Source organism: Heterocephalus glaber, unplaced genomic scaffold (genome assembly GCF_053883595.1).
Source record: "Heterocephalus glaber isolate CG9 unplaced genomic scaffold, H.glaber_assembly_v1.0 deba00001594, whole genome shotgun sequence".
Taxonomy (NCBI): Eukaryota; Metazoa; Chordata; class Mammalia; order Rodentia; family Bathyergidae; genus Heterocephalus; species Heterocephalus glaber.
The window spans coordinates 20,557,645-20,580,334 of NW_028258369.1; the positions used below are offsets into that span (position 1 = coordinate 20,557,645).

The 22,690-nt window shown below is 43.3% G+C and overlaps 1 protein-coding gene across 2 annotated transcripts in view; it reads right to left on the reverse strand.

Annotated features, from left to right (window-relative positions):
* Nucleotides 1-12,014, reverse strand: part of Clcn4 (Cl-/H+ antiporter 4) — a 68,262-nt gene extending 56,248 nt beyond the window's left edge. Inside the window, exons 1-3 of one of the 2 annotated variants that reach the window (XM_004871031.4) lie at nucleotides 11,626-12,014; nucleotides 10,174-10,432; nucleotides 5,537-5,661 (exon numbers count right to left, since the gene is read on the reverse strand). The gene's annotated coding sequence lies outside the window, so the exon portion shown is untranslated. The remainder of the gene's footprint in view (nucleotides 1-5,536; nucleotides 5,662-10,173; nucleotides 10,433-11,625) is intronic. The other variant, XM_004871030.4, reaches the window with a different exon arrangement.
* Between the last annotated feature and the right edge of the window lie 10,676 nt (nucleotides 12,015-22,690).

Consider the following 22,690-nt stretch of genomic DNA (forward strand, 5'->3'; position numbering starts at 1 on the left):
TGCACCTCCCTCCAAACTACTCACAGTGGAAACTATGCCTCGGATCCCCTTTTAAGAGAACCCAGAGAAGACAACATCACATGGCATTAGATGTTCCTTCAACCAGTTATACCTTTGCCCAAGGCAAAGCCATGAGAATGATTTCTTATGTTCCAAATGGGCAAATTTGTCATGACCAAGGGCTAGGCAAAGAGTTATTACAACTAATACCAAAGGTATAATCCGTAAAAGAAAAAAAAAAATAAGTTGGAACAATGGCCAAAGCAAAAATTCCCCCTCCATATAAGAATTCCAAAAAATGCCCCAATACACTTCATTGCTGGCAATGGATCATTAGCCCCCCAATAAAAGCATCTGAGCTGTACTGAGGCCTCTGACACTTGAAGGACAACCTAAGCACCAAAATGGCCTGTCACAAGCTTCCCGAAGAACCCTGGTGGCTGACCACAGCCTGGGCCATGATCTCAAGCCTGATAGTGCATCAGCACGACCAGGAAAGCAGGAACAACACAGAGCTCCAGGGCCCGCCACCCACCACCTGCTGCTTGGTGGACCACACTTGGAGAAGCAGCAGCCTAGTATAACCTCTTATTTTCTTCCTATTTCCTGCTCTACTTCTTTCCCTGCATCCTTACCATTGTGTTTTAGTGACAAATATTTGTCATGTCAATCTTATCCATAGTCTGCATCTTACTGCAGTAACTGTGTACAAACTTGCTTACTCTCTTATTTGGCTGTGAGCTCCTTAAGAGCTGAGGTCTTTCACTATCTCTATTTACTGTCCAGACCTTAAGGGAAGGATTTGCTGAACCCTGCTATGTCGAAATAATATCCACTGAACCTACAAAGCTTAGCCAGCCACATGTACTATCCCTAATCTACCAAGGGTGTTACTGATACTTTATCCACCTTTAGGTATAAACTCTATCAAGCAGTCAGTTAAATGCTTTGGACATCTCTGTAGAGATGTGCTCAAGAATCTACATAAGAGCAATCAACAAAATTTTATCAGTGCACATAGAGAGCACTGAATGACTATGGAAACCCAACCATAGTCATGGGACATGTGAAATATGACTTTGAAACTTGTCCCATCATCCACCGGTTTTATAATTTGTAACAATGCAGGTCTGAAGGGCATAACTTGCCTTTTCCTACTGGGTTTGTTTTTTAATTTTTAATTCATTTTGATTTTTCTCTTACTAGTTTTCACCCATGAACAACATTGGGCTGACAAAGACTGACATCCTCCTAAGAAAAGCAGGCGAGCATCTTGGCTGGCAGCTGACCTCACACATTTGACACAGAGTCACTGGGGCCCAAGCAAAGAAGTCTGAAGCTGTAATAGAGGCTGAAAGTGCCATAATCTGAAAGTTCCTTAAGCAGCCCACCAGACAAACCCTCATTTGCCAGTCTCATGCAAGTAGAGAGCTCCAGAGGGAAGCTGGTTTAAAAATCCCTTCAAGGGGTCAGGTCAGGGATGTAGCTCAGTGGCAGAACATTTGTCAAAGCCCTGGATTAGATCCCCAACACTACAAAAAAATCACTTTAAACTCTCTCAGGAAGTTGCTTTGAAATAAATTTTTAGTACTTAACCAGAACATTTACCATAGGAAGTCTTTTGTATAGAAAGATTTAAACTATAATCCCACAGGTTCCAGAAGCTCAAGGAACTCCCAGTACACACACATACACACACACACACACACACACACACATACACACACACACACACACACACACACACAAAGGAAAGCAACACCAGGCATATCAGAAACAAGTTGATAAAACTAGTTAAAGAAGGGAGGGGGCATCTGAAAAGCAGTGAGAGCAAAAAGACGCATTACATGCAGAGAAAGCCACGGACTGCACACTTATGAGGATGGACAGAGTATCCTCAGCCCGAGGGACTCAGTGACGGAGAGGACTACAAGTGGCCATGAGGCAACCAGGTAGGATATCACCACAATCGGGAGGTCACTCCCATACCACTTGAAGCTTTTCTGCCTCACCTGAAACCCCAGCAATGTCAAGTTCATTTGAGATCACTGAGTCTCACTTTAAGAGTGCAGCCATCTTTAGGGTGGTGAGGGGTGGTGATTCATTCACCCCTTCCAGCTAACTCTTCAAACCCCGACCTGGCTTCCCTGGAGAGAAGACTGAGGTATTGGCGGTGACAGGAACCCTCTGGTGGCCATCCAGCAAGGGGCTAACGACCACAGAACCAAAGATAGTCTCCAACAGAGGGTGGCTAGGAATAAAACTTGTGCATGAACTCCAGGAGACTTCAGCTTGGCTTATTCCAAAAGTGCATGTGGGCTACAGAGAGAATGCAGAGAGGTTCGCTTCCTTTCTCCTCCTCCTTCTTCCTCCCTGGCCCACTGCACTCCTGGGGGCCCTTCTACCACCAGTCTGGTGAGCTGGTGTGGGCAGGGCAGGATTCCTACGGCCCCAGGCCCACACAGCTATACAGAAACCCAGCCCGCCTGCTAGAAGGGAGGGGAGGCCAGCCATATGTGGCCCTGGGTGACACAATCAACTCAGTGTTCTCACACCCTGACCCACAGTGCCCTGAGGTCTGTGTTGCCAGTGCTGAGAGCCAACAATTTCGAATGTCCCCAGGGACTCCTTCTGATTAATAATAACAACAAATACTTAGCACAGGGCCCACAGTGTGCCGGGCGCTGTTCTAAGCACTCTACGTGTATTCACTGGGCTCCTGTCACCCTATGAAGTGAATTATTACCCTTAGGCCCAACTTACAGATGAGAAAACTGAGGCAGAAGAGAGGTTAAATCTTGGGGGCTGCTGGATTGAGCCCAGGTGTAAGGCTCCACCCTGGCCTGCCAGACCTCAGTCACCTCAGAGCCCTAGAGCTCCCAGTTTCTACTGTGGGCCACACTCCTTCCAAACTTGTCAAAGACAAAAATGGTTCACCCCCTAACCTCCCAAGTGAACGAAGGCTCACACACCCACAAAAAAATACTGCTGTGTTTGTTTTCTAAAGCTGTGGATGAAGTACCACAGACTGGGGGGCTCAGATGACAGGAACTTAATGTCTCACAGCTCTGGAGGCCAGAAGCTGGAGATCAAGGTTCCTCAGGTGTTTCCTTCTGCGGGCTCTGATGAAGGATCCAGCCTCTCTCCTTGGCTTTCAGAGACCGTCTTCTTCCTGTGTCATCCCTCTGTGTGTGTCTGTGTCCAAATATCCTCTTCATGTAAGGACACTGGTGGTACTGGATCAGAATCCACCCTAAAGACCGTATTCCAACTTGATTACTTCTGGAAAAACCCTAACTCCAACTAATGTCGCTTTTGGAAGTACTAAGGGTTACAATTTCAACATAGGAATTTGGAGGGGGACAAAATCCAACCCATGAATGCTGCCAAAGATTATGCTAGAGGGAAATGCCATCCCATGTTTCTCCCTCTCCTTGAACCATGAGGACTGGCCTTCTGGTGGCCATTTTTTTACAAGGTTTTTCTCCACAAGAAGAGTCGATTGATTTTCTGCTTACCTGTGGCACATTCCCTCAAAGATAAAAGCTGAAGTAGACACTCCTGACCAGCAAGTTTATAAAGGGTACATGCTGAGAGGCATGGAACACAGCTTTGATGGGCTCTCCCCGTGTCCTCAGGCTGGCTGCTGAAGCAAAGAAGGCCCCTGTGGCTGAGGTGACAGCTGACATTTCAGTCAGTTTGCATGTTTGGGGGGAAGGGGTGCTAATGAAAGGTATGACTAAGCTAAGAAGAAAAATTACTCATTGTGGCTGGGCTTCCTGTATCCTGACCACAAAGCCCTGTTAGTCCAACCAGCGTCTCCAAGGGTTACACTGGACAAGGAAAACTAAGTGTCACACTTGACCAAATGAACCCAGAAGGGAAGAAACTAAGATCCAAGAAGAAAGCACTAACACAGGTAGCAGAGGCCACTGTGACGGACAAGTTGGCAAGTACCCACAGCCAGGTGACACGAGACAGGCTACAGGCTACCAGCGAGCTGCCCCAGGGAACAGGCAAACTAGGCCTCTGGGCTCTGCTCTCAGTCAGCCAAGCCCCAATTTGAGCACCTGAGCTGCAGCCCACCATGCAGCCTTCTTCTCTCTACTGTTGCTCTGGTGGCTGGGTCGTCTCAGGCATGGGTCCAAGGGCCTGACCCCAGCCATCCAGGATGCCCCTCTTTGTAGCTTCAGGAGGAGTTAAAGTCACCTCTTCCAGGAAAGGATCTGGTCTCAAACTTAGGTTCAAGCTGAGCTCACTGGTATGCACCACTTGTAAGCCCAGCACTTAGGAAGCTGAGGTAGGAGGATTCTGAGTTCAGGGCCAGCCTGGGATACATAGTAAAACCTTGTCTCAAAAAAACAAAACAAACTTAGGTTCAATTCACGCAGCAGTCAGGCACCTTACTCTCAAGAACTGCTGCCCATCCTTTACCTCCTCATCTTTCACTCAATAGCATAACCTATAAAACAGTTAGTTTCTCTTTAGCTCCAATGACAGTTCTTCAAGGGCATGAGCTTTGTCCATTTGATTCCACCTCCTATCCCACCACTTAGGCTTATCATTGCCTCAATCATTATGCCCAGGGGACATTTGACAATCTGGAGACACTTCTGTTTTTCACAATTGGAGGGGTTGCTAAGTGGGTGGAGGCCAGGGGTGCTATTAAACACCCTACACTGCATAGGATAGTCCCCACCAGAGAATCGGCCAACCCCAAGTATCCATAGTATCAAGGTTGAGAAACTCTGTCTAGACACATACCAAGGACCCAAGGAATACTTGTGAAATGAAAAAGAAATGAGTGAATAAATAAATGAATGAGTGAATATTGAGGCTTATGTCTTATGGAAATGCCTTTGTAATCCATATAATGTTGATGGCCTTTTCTCAGACAGTAATGTATCACTTATTTTCCCAATATTTAATGATCACTAAAATGTGCATAGAGGATGAAATAAGGCAAGCATGGTTCTTGCCCTCATAGAGGGTAGAGTGGAAGAACAACATTCTATACATCAAGACCCCTTGGTTGTTCCACAGCTCTGTCCAGATCACTCATATGACCTTGGGCACCAGACTTCTCTGGCCACCTCTGCCTCGTATGTGTAATATAAGGGCTATTTTCATTCTGAAACTCACTCCCAACATCTAAATTCTGTTCACCCCAGAGGCTCTCTTCCTCTGCCCACATTTTTGCATTCATATAACACCACTGTTACTGAGTCTAAAAGATTGGCTATTGCATATGTCCATCAATCAAGGACCAATTACATAAATTACCATATTGTCCACACCACGGAGCACACTCACAGTGTGCTGCTGGTACAGCAATAGTAAGAGAGGAGAATGTATCAAGTGCTCCCATTTTCTCTCTAAAAGTGTTATTTACAAGAAAGTGGAATGAATTACTGCTTCACAAAACAACATGGATGAATCTCAAAATCATATGGAGTGAAAGCAGCCAGATACAAAGTGTACACATTGTACAATTCCTTCTACATGGAGTTCAAGTATGGGTAACACGTGGGCTTACCAGATGCAAAGTGGTGGTTGTGGGCCAAGATGGGGACCCACTGGGCTACTGGTACTGTTCTGTTCTGATCTGTCGAAAGCAGCTAAAGTAAGACCCATATATTTTACTCAGTGAAAATTATACCCCTAGAAAGAAAAGAGGCACAGTAAAAAGAAAGGAACATAAACGTTAGATAGTTCAGTTTCCACAGACATTTTCTGAAACTATATATGTATAAGAAAGTTACTGGTGGTTGCCTTAGGAAAGAGAGGGATCAGAGGCCAGGAATGAGAGGAAACGGTTCTTTGCGTAACCTTGAAATTCTCACCCCGTGCATGTATTACCATTTCAACAAAAAACAATTCATTACAAAAATTAAAAAACATGCCCACTCATAGAAAGGAGCTTCTGTCCAGCCGCCTGCTGACAATATGGTTAAGCAAAGGGCTGATAACAGGAGCTTCCCACAGCCAACACCGTATTTTGCTGAGGAGGAAGCGGCAGAGGTGGGAGAGGGGCTGTCCCCACAGCCCACCACCATCAGTTGTGGTAGAAGATACACATCGTCACTACAGCCCCTCTGGTTTGGCAAGGCTGAGGGGTGGAGGTAGGACAGAAGGTTAGGGAGCCCTGGGGCAGCAGGGAGGGACTCTCAGGCTCATGTGCTCAGGGGCACTTGGAGCACAGGTTTCAAATGCTCCCCTGAGCCTCACCCCAGGACGACTCAACCAGAACCCCCCATCTAAGAGCCTGCGTTTCTTTCTTTAATATTTTATTGTAAGTATTTTCAAATACACAGAACATTATGCAGAAGAATTTTAAAAAATGACACCAGATCCATCAGTTGTTCCTCTTTGGCCGTACCTGCCTCATCTCTTTTTCTCTCTGTTCATTTCACTAAACCATTACAAGTAAATCATTGATCTAGAATGATGATTTTCAAAGTATGGTCTGGGGGCTCCCTGAGGTGCCCAAGGCACTTTAATAAGATTCATGGTATCAGAAATACTTTTATAATAACCTTAAGCTGTTATGTGCCTTTTTCTAAGCCCTTTCTCTCATGGGTGGACAGTGGAATTTTCCACAGGTTACATGACAGGTGATACTACAACAGACCAAATGTAGAAGCAGCTGTGAGATTAATGCATAATTCATCTGTCTTCCATTCAGTCATACATTGTAATGCTCAAAAATGTAAAAAAAAAAAAAAAGAATTAAGAAAAAATAAATATTTGCTATCATGAAATTTCATCTCTAAATACTTCAACAATACGACTCTTCTCCATAAGCACATGCATCAGCTATCTATTGCTGTGCAACAAATTGCCCCCAAACACAGGAGCAGGAGACAAACATGTCTTTTCTCACTGTCCCAGTGGCAGGGATCTAGGAGTAGCTAAGCTTGGGCCTTGGCTCACAGGTTAAGGACTGCAGCCATCTCAAGGCTACCTGTGGATGAAATCTGCATCCAACATACTCATGCTACCAGCAGGTTTCAGTCCCTTGAGGCTGAGAGGGGGGAGTGCTGGACAGGAACCTCAGGTCCTTGCCACACCCTAGAGCTTCTCTCCACATGGCAGCCTCCTTCCTTTTGTACGAGTGATCAAGAGAAAGAAAACATGCCCAAGGAGGACGGCATAGCCTATTCGTGCCCTCATCTCAGAGTGCTATTCCTCCACTCACCCACATCCTACACCTGTGAATTGAATCAAGGACTGATAACAGGAGCTTCCCACAGCCCACACAGTTTGCAGAGGAGGGAGGGGCTGAGGTGCTCCAGGGGCTGCCACATTTCAGACAGGGACAGAGGGGAAGAGCACTTCAAGATCCCAGCCCCGGGGGACAAGGAAATATTTTGGCCCTTTTAACACTCCCCCTCAATGCCTGGTAAAAATGTCACACACCTTGCAATGCCACTGCCATCATTGCTTCATGTCTCTCCAGAGCTTCCCAGCTTGCAGACCGTCTACTTTCCATATGGTCCCCCAAAAAGCCAGGGAAGCAAGGCGAGCAAGAACAACTGGCCCTGTGTTATATGTCTGGCAACTGCTCTGAGAAATAAAGTGAGGCAGCTCTGGGGCTCTTGTAAGCACCAAAGCCAGATCCTTAGCCACAAGTCTTGTTCTAAGGCTTCAATGTGCCATCATTACCCGTGAGGGAATACCAGGTGGTGACCCTATGGGCAGTTTGTGTCTGTCTCCCAGCTGTGTGGACACTGCTACCCTCCTGGCCTTGCCACATTTGACACCAATGCACTGTGTCTGTCACTTTTCACCCTTAGAGCACCTCTGAGCACAGGCCCTTGTTCCTGCTCTTGCAGAAGAGGAAATGGCCTCTCAGATGCAAGTCTGTCCCAAGCCAAGACTGCATATGGACAGGACACACTTAGGACTGCTGGGCACAGGTGTCCAGACAGGCTCCAGCACGCGGTCATCCGCCATCTAGGGCTTCTTTCCTCTTTCTCTGAAACTTTTCTTTCTGCCAGGCTGGAGCCCTTGGTACAAATGGCATAAAAGCATCCCTCTCTGATTTTCATAGAAGGTGATTCTGAAAACCTTCACTATTAAAAGGTCTTCACACTGTATTTTCCAATATATATGACATTATTAAAAGGAATCAAATTTTTAACCAAGGGCTTCACATTGAACAAATTATAGAAAAGTGAATCCTAGAACATTGGAGCCAGAAGAGCATGGAAAGATCATCTTAGGGGCTGGGGGTTAGCTCGATGATAGAGCACTGACCTAGCAGATGTGAGGCCCTGAGCTCCAGCTCTAGCATTGCAAAAAGAAGAAGGAAAAGGAAGTAGAGGAAGATGAGGAAGAGGAGGAAGAAGGGACGGGGGAGGAGGAGGAAATAGGGGAAAGAAGATATGGAGAGAAAAAGAACATCTAAATCACTGGTTCTCAACCTGGGGGACTGGAGTCCTTAGGGGACTTGTGGCAATTTCTGGTGACATTTTGGGTTGTCACAACTGGGAGGAGGGGCTTGGTACTGGCACCTAGTAGGCAGAGACCACAGATGCTGCTTAACACCCTGCAATGTACAGGACAGCTCCCATGACAAGCAGTTGTCCAGTCCCAAATACCAACTGTTCCAAAGTTGAGAAACCCTTTGTTACTCTGAAGATGAGAAAGCTGAGGCCTAATGACACAAAGTGGCTTGTCCAAGGTTATACAGCCATAAGGTCAGAAGTGGAATCTAGGTCTCTATTATGTCTGCCTCTGTCATCTGCTTCACTCGGTCTGGAAGTGGCCTGGGTGATAAGGGGGCGAGGCTGGGGATTTTCATTCTTTTTTATGCTGGGGATGGAACCCAGGGCCTTGTGCATGCTAAGCATGTACTCCACCACTGAGCTACATCCCTAACTGATTTTCATCCTTGTAGCCAACCTGAACCAAGGAAAGAAAATTCCAATAAATAAATAAATGATTGAATCACTGCAGCAACATATCAGGGTATCCCAAACTGAAAGAAATGCCTTCTTCATGGTCAATGAAAATAGCTCTGTTTTACTAGCCCCCTGAAGTGCCTGCTGGGTCAAATCGTTCATGGTGTGAGTTTCAGTACAATTTTCTGATGCCTCAGCTTCCAGAGAGTCAGATTTTCAGGAAAGAATGGCACATTCACCTTCTACAAGTGCCCACACATATCCTGGCTACAGACCAGGAGAAAGGAATGTAAACAGGGTCGGCAAGATTCCATCACACACACACACACACACACAGACACACACACACACACACACACACACCCTGTCAGTCTGGAACTGAAGAGTCACCTGACCCCCTCCTTCTGCAGCTGAGTCATTAGGCCCCTTGCTTCAACAAGCTAATTATTCAGCAAGGGAATTAAGAACTCTGGAGATTCTCAGGGTTTGGTGTTATCTCCACCCCCACACCCCACTAAAGACCTTTTTGTTCTTAGAGATTTAGCAGACTCTTACACTGGCACATTATCTTTGGAGGCTATATTTTATTTCATTTTATTCAATTTTTAAATCCACTGAAAACACCTGGAAGAAAAATACATTTAAATGCTGGAAAATAATGTTGGAAAAATGCCTGCAAAATACTGCAAAATGATTTACATAGCACATCTGGCCCTTATATTGCTAACCAAGAAGTTGCCATTCGCCAGCAAGCTTTTGCCTTGAAAGAAGTCAGGCTAATGACTGAGATCAAACCCGTGTAAGGAGACTCGGTAATGTTATTATTTAAGAAGCACAATGACAGTGGGAAAACGGTTGGTGGTTATCTTTTTAAAATCTCCCTCTTCTCTCCTCTCCTCTCTTCTCCCTCTCCCTCTCTCCCTCTCTCCCTCTCTCCCTCTCTCTGTCTTTCTCTCTGATGTATTTTGGTCATTCCAGATTTTTTTCCCCTTCTGAGCAAGAGCTCCTGTCTTTCTACCTGGCCCCAGCCCACCTTCACGAGGTGGATACGCGTCACGCGTGGTGGACCTGCACCAGGCCACTCCCTGCCTGGTGCAGCAGCAGGCGGGCAGCTGTGGGCAGCAGGCACCGCAGCAGCCAGAGGTCCCACTTTGTTTGGCAGGGCGCTGCAGGGCTCAGGCCGACGCGCCGGGCCGGAGCTCCACCTGCAGCGTCCACACCGGCTTCCGGCGCCGAGGAGGGCGTCCGGGCGCCGCGGGCCCCTTACCTGCAGTGCCGCATCGCGCAGCGCGGCCGCCCACCTGGACAGCATCCTAGAGCATCCTTTCTTCCGCGCGAGGGCTGCGAACGCCGTGACGTCACCGGGAGGCGGGGTCCACGTTCCCAAGTGACGCCTTGGGAGAGAGCCTGGAGCTAAGCGGTGGGGAGAGACTCTGGGCGTCCCGGGAGGTGAGCTGGGAGTGGACGGAAACCTTACTCTGACCTCCCTTTAGGGCGTTTTGCTTGATGTGTTCAGCTTGCCTGGCCTTTCTCGAAGAATTATGGGAAACAAACAGCACACAGAAGATAATCCAAATTATTATAGACTCCAAGCATGTAATAGGATTTCAATAGAACTAGCAATAAACGGATTATAGTAAAAGGAAATACAATTTAGTGTTTTATTTTAAAACTAGTATTTATCAAATGCAGTAGAGAAATACATTTTGTGCAAACCAAAATGACGCTTAAAATAAGGCACACATGGGCATACTTTGCATAGAGATTCAATGTTCTGGTCATATGTCAAATATTACATGGAAAACTTTAATTCTAAGCAATTCATTATGGAATATCATACTAATTGCACTGACGAATACTGCTTTAATTACTCTCAATAGCTACATTCCACTATTAATTTGTGTTTACCAAAGGAAAAAATAGTGACACCACATATCAAAACTACTTACTTCAAAATTTGACTATTTAAAATAAAGCACCATTACATGAGCAAAATTGTTTGTGGATCTGTATTTATTATCTTATGTCTTCTGGTAAGGTATTTAATCTTTCAGGAATGAATGACCTAATTCACAATAACTCATTATTTCACATTTTCTAAATTTTCAATCACATTCTGAAGAAGTGAGTCATTTTACTATCACAAAAATATGTACATGTCAACATTTCTCATTTATAACTGAAACAGCTTTGCTTACAAAGCCTTAGAAAATTCCAACTGTGATTATTTCATAAATTTGACCTAGTATATTTCAAACTTATGTGCAGTACATATAAACTTTTCTTTCAGCAAACCACATAAACGTTTTTGAAAAGTAAAAATACAAAAGCAGAAACTTTTTATTTATATTCCAGTATCATGTAGGTTAATTTACTTTCACTGGACTTTAAATCACAATTTTATCATTTCCTTTGCTCACACCCCAAAGAATTGTGAAATAGATTGTTTTCTAAGCAGACTGGAGTTAAGTTTACTTGCTATTTATTCCAGCAGCTTTCGTGTCCTTCTATATTTAACCCTGGCCCTTTTACCACCATCCCTCCAGATTAACCAGATTTCTGTTCAGAAAGACAATCTCTAATTTGGGGATAAAGACAGCCCTTGCCTCTCAAAGAGATCTATTATTTTCCAGACCAATTTTTTTTTAATCGACAAAGTGGTGGTGGCTTTCTAGGTCACTCCTGTTAGGTCTGTTATTGTGAATGATAACCAACATACCTTTCGCTGTCAGATTCCTGAGATAGCAAGTTAAAATGCTACCGCAATCCCCCGCTCCTTTGGGTTGAGGGTCTGATGCAGGCGGAAACCGACAAGTTCATTTTCCTACCAGAGGCAAACGCCAATTTCAGCCTCAGGCGCCCAGAAGCCCAGAAGGCAGGCTGGGAGCGTCACGTGTTTGGCCCAGCCACTCAGCCCAGCCCAGTCGCGTCGGTCACCTCTAGGCTCCGGAGGCCCGCAGTGCCAAAGTCCTCAACCTCCTACACTCAGTGCAGTCGGGTCCAGGTCCAGGGAGAACGCAGCGTCCCCGAAACAGGCGGCCCCGCCCTCAGAGGCTACTAGGATCCCAGTTCTCCGAATCCATGGAAGGTGGGGGGTGCGTAACATTGGCCCTGCAGCCGGTGGAGAACCCAAGGACAGTAAGAACAGCTTGGCTCTCGTTCCGCTTGGCTGAAAGGGCTAAATACAGATACCTTCCTCATCAGAGGACAGACTTCCCCCCGCCACACACACACAGGTTAGTTTCACCTTCTCTTTTTCCAAGTGATTGCTCAATTTAAAAAAAATTGCAGCAAAAGACAGTTTTAAAAAGGCCTAAAACTGGGCCATGCAATTTTCTACAGAAAGAAATAACTCTTCTAACACCCTCTGCCCTCATCTATCAAATTTTCAATTTGGCAAAGGTTAAAAAACAAAACCAAAACCCAGTACCACCCATGAGAATGTAGATTGAATCATCTGTTTTGTGGGCTGGTAAGCAATTCCCACGAAAAGCTTTACAAAATATGCATAATTTGACCAATTACACTGGGCCCATAACAGCTGTGCATATTATTTACTCCAGCTATTTAGGTCCAGGAATTTGCCCTGAGTCGGGGAAGGTAGTACAGGTGTGCAAAGAACAACTAAGGAAAATTTGCTGAAATATTATGATCTCAAAGGACTGGAAGCAATTTAAATCTCCAAAACTAGAGGACGTGTTAAATTTTAAGAGCTCCAAACATTGCAAGAATATCGTAATATGGTGGTAGATACTTATGGATGAGAAAAGACATTGGCAGTGGATTACATTTTTTAAAACAGCTCCAAAGCATTATGTGTGGATTGACCCATTTTTTCTACCTGGGTATAATATATTTCTATCTACAAATAAACCTTCATATATAGACAAAGAAAATAATTAGGAAAGGAATTCACTAAAATATCAAATGTGGTATTTCACTGGTTAGTGAGATTAAGGGTGTTTTAAATTTTTCCTCTTTTTAATTTTGCTACATAATCTAATTTTTCCACAGTTAGCACATACTGCTAATTCTCTTCTCTTGTAATAAGAAAAAGGTTTTCTTAAAGGCACCATAGCAGGCATGGTCATGGAATAAACATTTTTTACTAAAATCACTTGAAGAGTTTCAAATCATAACCACAAAGCCCCGAGAGAACAGTTCCTAGCTATACTATATTATTCTGCTCATGACCATCTTCAGGAATGGGTATAATCATCTCGTTCTCTCTTTCCCTTAAACCTACTACCTGTTCTCCCCTATTTGGAGCTAGGAGGTTAGTCCCCTTAGGAAAAGGTTCTGCATTAATTATGGAATAACTGTTGACTTTTAATTTCTCTATCCTGGCTCCTTCTGTTTTCTTCACAGATTCCTAATTTTTTTTTAATCCTTTTGGATCCTTTACATTTTTTTCTCTTAATTATCTGCCACTTTTCTGCAAATGTCACACAAGAATTAGAAGAGTGGCTCTTTCTTTCTTTTTCTTTTCTTTTTTCTTGACAAGGTCTTGCTTTGTAGTTCAGGATGGCCTCAAACTCACTATGTGGCCCAAGGTGGCCTCAAACTCATGGCGATCCTCCTGCTTCAGCCTCCCAAGTGCTGGGATTACAGGTGTGCACCACCAAGCCTGGTAGAACAGCTGCTCCCTTTCCTCAGGGGACATTTTCAGCTGCCACATTTGGGGACTGGGAGGGAGTAGTGGTGTGCTCCTGGCACCCAGTAGGTGAGGATCAGGGATTGCTGCTGAACATGCTTCTGCACACAGGACTGTCCCCCATGATGACGAATGGTCCAGTCCAAACTATCACTAGGGCTGAGCTTGAGAACCTCTGATTTAGAATTACTTATGAAGTATAATTTGATGTCCAAAATGTTCCATTTCCCAGCCACTTGGCAGCATTCCCCGTTGTATAATGTGCTGGAAGCTCTGCTCACCATAAATCCCTTCAGTGTGGTGCTCTGGCACATGGGAGCCGAAGTGCTTGTCTGTGAGGACACTATTGCCAAAAAGAGACACAAGAAACTGCTAAGGGGCTTTCTCTGGGGAGGAGTGTGCAGCGACTCAGGCGCAGAGGTGGGTGGGAAATGTTCATAAGTTGGGAATGCACTTGCACTACGTATTTTTGAAGCAGATGTGTTTCTCAAGCCCCCTTAAATTAATACAGCAAATGTGCAGCGTACAGAGCACATTGATGCCCAGGATGTCATTTAATTCTTGGGGAAGTAGGTTCACAGCAATAGAGCAAGGAAAATGTTCTGTCCCCATCTTTCAGACAGACTCACAGGCAGCCCTGACATCAGCATCGGATCGAGTCCTATGTGGAGGTACCCTGGCTTCTCCCCAGGCACTGTCCCTGACCGTCCTGTTAACCCCTCTGCTAAGTCACAGGCCCGTGAGACCCTCGCTTAGCATTCTCCAGGTTCTACCCAAATCACTTGGTCACCCAAAGCCCTTGGAGGAAGCTGAGTTTACCTGACTTTAAATGCCAGCCTTTTGCTCAGCCTCCAGGACACAACCTTCGTTGCACCAGAACTAAAATTGTCCCCAAATGTTCTCAACCAAAAATTAGTACCTGTCATCATACACCACCTCAATGTGTTCCATGACTATATTGCAGTATTACTGTTGGTGCTCTTTTGCCAGGCCTCTGGGAGCCTTCATTTTCCCTTCTGCAAAACAGGAGAGGGGGAGGAGGAGTAATAAATAGTATTCACCTTGAGGGGGCGTTGTGAGGCTTAAGTGAGCCAGCTGGAAAGAGGAAACAGTACCTTATTGGAACCCGAGACACAAGGAAAAGTGTGTACCCTTATAAACAATTTTCCAAATAGTCTCCAAGATTTTGAACCAAGTGGAAAATGTTAATAAAGACTCTACAACCAACCAACACCCCTCTACACACACACTACATATAAAGCCCACGTTGCTCAGTTTATTTGCATGCCATTGTCACCCATATAAGTCCATTTAGGGAAAACCTGTAATGCTTGGCTAATTAGAAATGACTACTACCCTGTCCAGTAATGCGGGGGCCTCAAACAAACAACAGTCTGCCTTTGTTTTTATATTTGATAGTTTGTGCATTGTGAAGTTTTGCATTAATTTTTATTTTAATAAATAATATATTATCTTGATTACTGGATTTTTTGACACCCTCCTCAATTTTGGTCCCCCAAAAAAGTTTTTCTTGCCTCCTCCAAATTTCAGCCCTGAGTATCAGGTAAATTATTCTGTAAATGTGAGTCTTATAAAACCTGGAAGTGAGGGCCCTACTTCATCTTTGTGTCCTGAGCTTTTTACACCTGAACACATTGTCTGGAATGAATGAATGAATGAATGAATGAATGAATGAATGAATTCCTCCTTCATCCTAGCTAGATGTGATGCACATGGCCAATGTCAAAAACGATTTAGGGAATAAGTAAATGGCATGGAATATAAGACCATGCAACCCAGCCCTTCCTGAGCACTCTGAGCTATGTTTATAGATCACAGTGGACCTCTAAAAGCTGCAAACCTGGACCAAATTACCCTGACATCTACCCACAGGGCCACCCTTGGTTGATGTGACAAGCAATGCCTTTACTATCCCTGTGTTTTGCAGGGGAGTTGTCAAACACATCATCTATCCTAGGAAAGCTGAGAAATGATTCTGCATAGGTCTGAGGAATAAAAGAAGTCTTGCTTCCCCTAAGAAACTACGTGGGTTTTCCTTCTCCTCACTAAGAACTGTGTGGCTGTGTCTCTTTTTTCTCTTTGGGTGCCAGGAAACCCAAGATTGTGCTAAGGCCACTCAGTAGGCCTGTCTGCTCAAATTGGCAGATGCCTGGTGGTGTGCTGGTCAATGTCAAACAACACAGCTCTCCGAGGATAGAAAGGGTCAAGCCTTGATTTATAAAATATGCTGATTCCCATGGTGTAAACTTTGCTCTGTGGCTGGCTTCACATTACTGAATAGGGAGTTGGAGAGCAATGCACAGTAGCGATTATTATGTAGCATCTCCACCACACATGGGCCGCCGAAGTAACTTGTTTCATTGCACCCAGACAAGCACCAGCCTCTCTCACCTTGAACCTGGCTTTTGAAAACAGTTCTTACTTGTCTTGATGCTTTGCATTACAAATATGATTCTTCTAAAATATCACTGACCTAATATAAGAGCCACCACCCATAGTTGCTATTTATATTGAAGTTAATTTAAAGTAAAATTTCAGTTCCTCGGTCACACTAGCCACATGTTAGTTGCTTGAGAGCCACACGTGGCTAGTGGCTACAGTTTTTGGTGCAGACATAGAACAAATCCATCATTCCAGATAATTCTATGGGACAGTGTTGTGAAGGAGTTCTGCTAAACTAATTCCATTGCAATAAATCTAATTCCACTGCTTATTGCCCATAGGATTCTGCCTATAACTGCAAGGTAGAAAAGGAAATCTGGCCAGAGTTTCTGGTGGTGGGAATTATGGAAAGGCGTGGGTTGCAAAAGGCTATGTGCCTCTAGCCAGAGGTCTCAGGGGTAACGCTTCCAAAGGCTATAAAATGGGCAGCTTCTGCCTTTGGACTTTGCCAGTGGTCTACAAACCTTGTCAAGGGGAGAGGGGAGCACCTAATGAGTTGTTTCAAAGCAAAAACTGTGATGCAAGCAAGAGGGCATATATTTCCCAGTACAGAAATAGGCCCTTCAAAAGCATGTACTTCTGTGGTAGGCTGGGAAATCATCCCCACTACGATTTTCACCCCCAAACTGTGTTAAAAGACAATAGGATCTTTGCAGATGTGATTAAGTTAGGGATCCTGAGATGATGAGGAGATTCACCTCGATTATTCCAGTGGGTTTGGTATCATCAGAAGGGTCCTTATAAGAGGAAGACAGGAGGGTCAGCGTCAGAGAAAGGGACGTGACCATGAAAGAGAGAGAGAGAGACGGGGCGGGGGGAGAGGACACGCTTTGAAAATGCTGCATTGCGGGCCTGGAAGATGGAACCATAAGGAAACAAACAGAAGCAGCCTCTAGAAGCTGGAAGGTGCAAGGAAACAGATTGTCCCCCTAGAGCTTCCAGAAGGGATGCAGCCCTGCCAACAACTTGATGTTAGCCCAGTGTAATTCATTTTGAACTTCTGGCCTCCAGAAATTAAAAGAACAGATAATTATTGCTTTAAGCTGCTAGGTTTGTGGTCATTTGTTACAACAGTGTTGAAACCAAACCTTCTGAGACCCAGAGATGCCTGAAACAAAAGGATCTCTTGAGCATGATAAAGATGAGCTAGAAAGAAAGGACCATTTCTCAGGACAAGTTCCTACAACTGCCAGCATCAGGGCCAGACAACAGTTGGAAAATGTCACCTGGACCACAGCTAAGAACATTTTTAAATGTAGCAATATTAATAAATGTAAATAGCCAAACTATCGGCTAAAAGAAAACATTTTTAGAATATCTAACAAAGCCCAACATAATATTAATCTGTGGAGAAACCAATGCAGCTAAAGCAAAAAGATAACAAATACAGAATGTACAAAGATACACAGGGAAAAACAAAAACATAAAATGAAAGCAGTGGTTCCACTCTTGTTATCTGATAAGACAGAATTGGAACCAAAGAGCACTGAGAGAAACAAGAGGACCACTTCACAGGGTTCTAGGCTGCAAATGGACAGTGAAAATTTAAGACCCATTAGTGCCTGTGCTTCTAATAACCCAGCAAAAGCTTTCAAAAGCAGGAGCTACCAGTGGGGTGAGGAAAACTAGAAACATCAACCCATCAGTCAAGGTATTCCCCTTGGCTCCAGGAGACAAGAGCTGAGCAAAGATGGAGAGCACCCAGCTAGGAAGACTGACAGCCAGGCAAGTAGGGCCTGGATATGTGGAGGTAGCTATGCACGGTGGCTGTCATGCATGTGTGCTTTGCTGCCCTAATTTATGTTCACTCCAAACCCCAGAATATGATTTACTTAGAAATCGCATTTGCAGACATAGTTAATCAAGGATCTCCAAGATGAAACTTAGGGTGGGCCATAAATCCAAGGACTGGTGTCTTCATAAGGAAAAGGAGAAGAAGATTTGGGGAGAAAGAGACACACAGAGGAGGAGGCAGCAAGCAGACGCAGGGACTAGAGTGGTGCAGCCATAAGTTGGTGGCCTGGAGCAACCAGGAACTGGACGAGGCCGGATGGGTCCTCCCTCCACCCTTCAGAGGTAGCTTTCCCTAACCACAACTTGATTTCAGACTGCTGGCCTCCAGAACTGGGAGAGAATGCAGTTCTGGTGTTTTAAGTCACCAACATTGTGGTAATTTGTTACAGCAGGCCCAGAAAGTAATCCCACATGTATAAATGTACGTATGTATATGTGAATCAATCAATATCTGAACCCTAATTATACAGAATGTGCCTGCTTTTCACAGAGTAATCACAAAAACTGACTATATCATAGGCCACAAAGAAAATCTCAATAGATTCCACAGAATAAAAATAACACAAACAGAATTTTCTGACTACATTTCAGTGAAGCTAGAAATTAACAAAAGTTTCCCCAGACCCTTACATCTGTAAAAATCTAAAGAGGGACAATAAACATCTCTTACATTGAAAGAGAAATCCAAAATGAAATGATAGGCTTTCTTAGAAATCATGACAATGAAAGCACAACATAAATGTACATCAGAGAAAAATTTATAGCACTAACTTGTTTTAGCGATGTACATTTTAAAGTTAAAAAACAAACACATTCCCTTCTTTCCTTTCCCCTACCCCTCCCACTTCCCCTACCCCTGTGGACCTCTTCTTCGTATTTCACATTATCAATTATTCATTTTAATCATTTTAATCCTTATTTACACTTTCAGTTTCTCAAAGTGAAAAATTATGAGAAAAGGAAAAAATGGAAACAAAGTCTTTGTAAATAAGGAAGGGTAAAGAGGGTGAAGGGAGGACAGGAAATGGGGAAAAAATAAGAACCAAGATACAACATTAAAAGTACAAGCACCCAGAGATAAATACAAATGTATTGTATACCTAAAATGTACCAATAAAAGATTTTAAGGAAAATAAAATAAAAAAGAATTAAAATTTTTTGAAAAACACATTCAACTCAGACAACTGTAAAAAGGACAATTATGGAAGACACAATAAAGCAGAATGGAGGATTATTAAAAATAAAAGCAGCACTTTGATGTTTGTTTCATCCATCAAACAGAAAATAGCAAGACTAATAAAACACAAACTCTTCTCTTTTAAAAATACGGAGAATTTTTTTTTTAATCCAATAACTTAGGGGCTGGGGATACAGCTCAGTGGTTCCGCCACCTGCCTGGCAAATGCAAGATCCCGAGTTAGATTCCCAGTACCAAAAAATAAATAAATAAATAAAAATCCAATAACTAACCTAATAGAGGAAAAATGAGAAAGACACCACAAATACAGAAAGTATGGTGAGGAGAAAAGCAGCAAACAGAAGGAAATTGGAAGAGATTGCTCCGTGCAGCTCTTTACAGACAAATTGGAAAATAAATAATTAAAAAAAACTATGACTTACCGAAACTGATCTCAAGAGACAGGTTTTGAAAGACTAGATTCCATGGGAGAAATAGAGATTTAAAGACTTAAAGAGCTTCCCTGCAAAAATAAAATTTAAAAAATAAAACATATATCAGCCCAGATGGCTTTGCAGCAGAATTCTTCCCAACTTATCCTGCAAGCCAAGAAAAAGAAGAAAATCTTCCACATTTGTTTTGTGGAGAATGACACTGATCCTCCACCTGGCAAAGATTTCACTACAAAAAAAATTTTAGTGTATCAATGCCAAAATCACAAATACTCACAAAGCAACCTCAAAGCACATTGAAATATATTCATCATGACCATTGGAGTTTGTTACAAAAGCAAAGATAGTTCTCTATTGGGAAATTCATTAATATAATCAATAATCTTGTTAGAACTAAGAAGAAAAATCATATGTTCATCTCAGTAAATGGAGAAGAGAAATTTGAAAATAATCCAGGTCCTATTCACGTGAAAAACACTCAAGAAAATAGAAATGGATAGGTGCTTCCTTAACATCATAAGTAGTGTGTGTGTGTGTATGTGTGTGTGTGTGTTACTCCCTAAAACCCACACCTTTTTTTTTTTTTTTTTGGTACCGGGGATCAAACTCGGGACCTTGCGCTTGCACGGCAGGCGGCAGAACCACTGAGCTAAATCCCCGGCCCCCCACACACCTTATTTAATGGGGAAACACTAGCTGCTATGGTTTAAACGTGCTCTGTCCCTCCCAAAACCCGAGTTGAAGTTGACTGCCATTGTGGCAGCTCTGGAAAGTGGGGCCTTTACGTGGTGATAGGGCCTTAAGAGGGGACTGATGCCTTTCTGTCTTTATGCAAAGACAGAAAACAAAATTGACAAGAAATATCCAAAATGTATATGAGTAAGACTGGACAGCATTCCTCAAAGACACCAAAGTAGTCTTGAACAAGTGGAAACACATAATGCTTTCTTGGATGAGAGGATCCAACCTCATAAAGATGCCAGACCTCCCAAATTTGTAAGTTTAACACAATTCCAGTTAAGAGTTCTTCACTTATTTTTCCTGGAGCTAGACAATGATTATAAAATTCACTTGGAAGAACAAATGAAAATAGCCAGGAAAGCACTGAAAAAGATGAAAGGAAGCAGAACTAACCCTGGCAAGGACTATAGGCTACCATCAGCCTCTGCAGTGGGAGCAGCTTCACTCCCAAGAGTACTGATTTAGACTAGGCTCTGCTTTCTCACCTCTGCAAGCGGCAAGAACTCATAAATGTGATGTGCTAGTGGTGAGGCTGTGGGGAGACTGTCTCATGCAGTACTGGTGAGAATACAAAATGGTACACCCTCTAGAAGGGAAGTACAATGATACCTAGCAGGATTCCACATTAACCTTTGACCTCGCAAGTGCAAGGTCCTGAGTTCGATCGATCCCCAGTACAAAAACAAAAAAAAGGAGTCTCCTAAAGATGTTGTTTGTTTTTGGTGATGATGGGGATTGAACCGAGGGCTTTGACGTCTCCCTCCTTTTAGAGATAAGATCTTGCTAAATTGCCCAGGCTGAGCCTGAACTTGCAATCCTCCTGCCTCAGCTTCTCAGAGTGCTGTGTTCAGTCATTTGTAATATCAGAAGACTAGAAAAAAATCAGAAGATGGTTGAATAAACTGTAGTAATCCACTAATGCACTGTGCAAAGTTTAAAAGTAATGCAAAATACCTATATGTACCACTTTGGGGGGATGTGGGTATGGGAGGAATGTATTTTACATGTAGGATGGATGTGAATGGGGGGGAGCCAGAAGGGGGGTTGAACAGTGAGCTTTTGGTGGCCCCAAAGATATGTCAACCTGGAACCTGGGAATGTGACCTTACTTGTGGCCCTTGCAGAGGTAAGTAAATTAAAATCTCAAGCTCAGATCATCCTGGATTAACCAGGTGGGCCCTAAACCCAATGACAGATGTTCTTATTGGAGGCAAGCAGAGAAGACAGAAACAGAAGAGTGGGAGGTGTCAGGGTGGGAAGAGAGATTGGAGGAAAATTTTTACAGCAGCCACTGCAGATTTTTTATTTTAATGTAATACAAATAGATATTAATAAAGAAAATATAAAACAGTTCTACGAATATGAAAAAAATTTCCATACAAAATAATTAGAGAATTACAGTGGTAAATACACTGCATCATGATCTTCAAAGAACATATTTTCATTTGCTAATCTCTCAACTCATTTCCTAATAATACTATAGTTTTTTATTTTTGCATAAAACATTTTATTAACAAAGTATCTCACACTTGATATAATGTGTGCGTGCTTGAGTGCATGCTGAGCAAGTCTATCACTGAACTACTCCTCTCGGCTCCCCCAGCATATATTTTTAAGTGAAAATGCTGGTGGTGAAAAGTGTATTTGTTGTGCTATCATTTATTCAACAAAGGGGAGAAACAAAAATATAAATGTGTACATATTTGTATATATGCATTTACATGTTTATGTAATATTTGTGTATGTGCACATATATAGATATAAATGTATATACAAATTTAATTGTTTTTTAAATGGCTACCTGTAGAGAGAAAAGGAAGAGGGTAGAGAGGCAAGAATAAAAATTAGACTCCTTTGAATACAACTGGTTTTGTATGGTTTTAGAACTATCACTGTATTTTATACATTTATAAAATAAAATTTAAAAGACCGATCCATAAAACAACTACAATAGCTGGCCCAGTGGCACATGCCTATAGTCACAGCTACTCAAGAGGCTGAGGCAGGAGGACCGCAAGTGTAAGGCCAGCCTGGGCAATTCAGTAAGATCCTGACTCAAAAAATAAAATTTAAAAAGGGCTGGGGATGTAGCTCAGTGGTACAGGTTTTTCTTAGTATACAGAAGGCCCTGCTTCCATTCCCAGTACCTTAAAAAATCTACATAAAGACAAACACATGTATCAGGCCAGTAGCTTAACCACACAGAAATGAAATATTCCAAGTTACCTTATATCTAGTAATTTTTATTATTTATTGAGGTGCTGGAGATTGAACCCAGGGCTTTGCACATGCTAGGTACATGCTGTACCACAGAGCTGCACGTGCAGGGAGTAATCTGACTGCATCTTCCTATTAAGATACACCAAAGGACGAAAGCAACTGCAAGAAAAATTTCAAACAGTATCCAGGGACTATGCTGTTGGTGGCACTGCTGGTATTCCTATTTTGAAACATGTGTATATGTGATACGGGATAAAGCAAATGAGTAGAAACGTGATGTTCT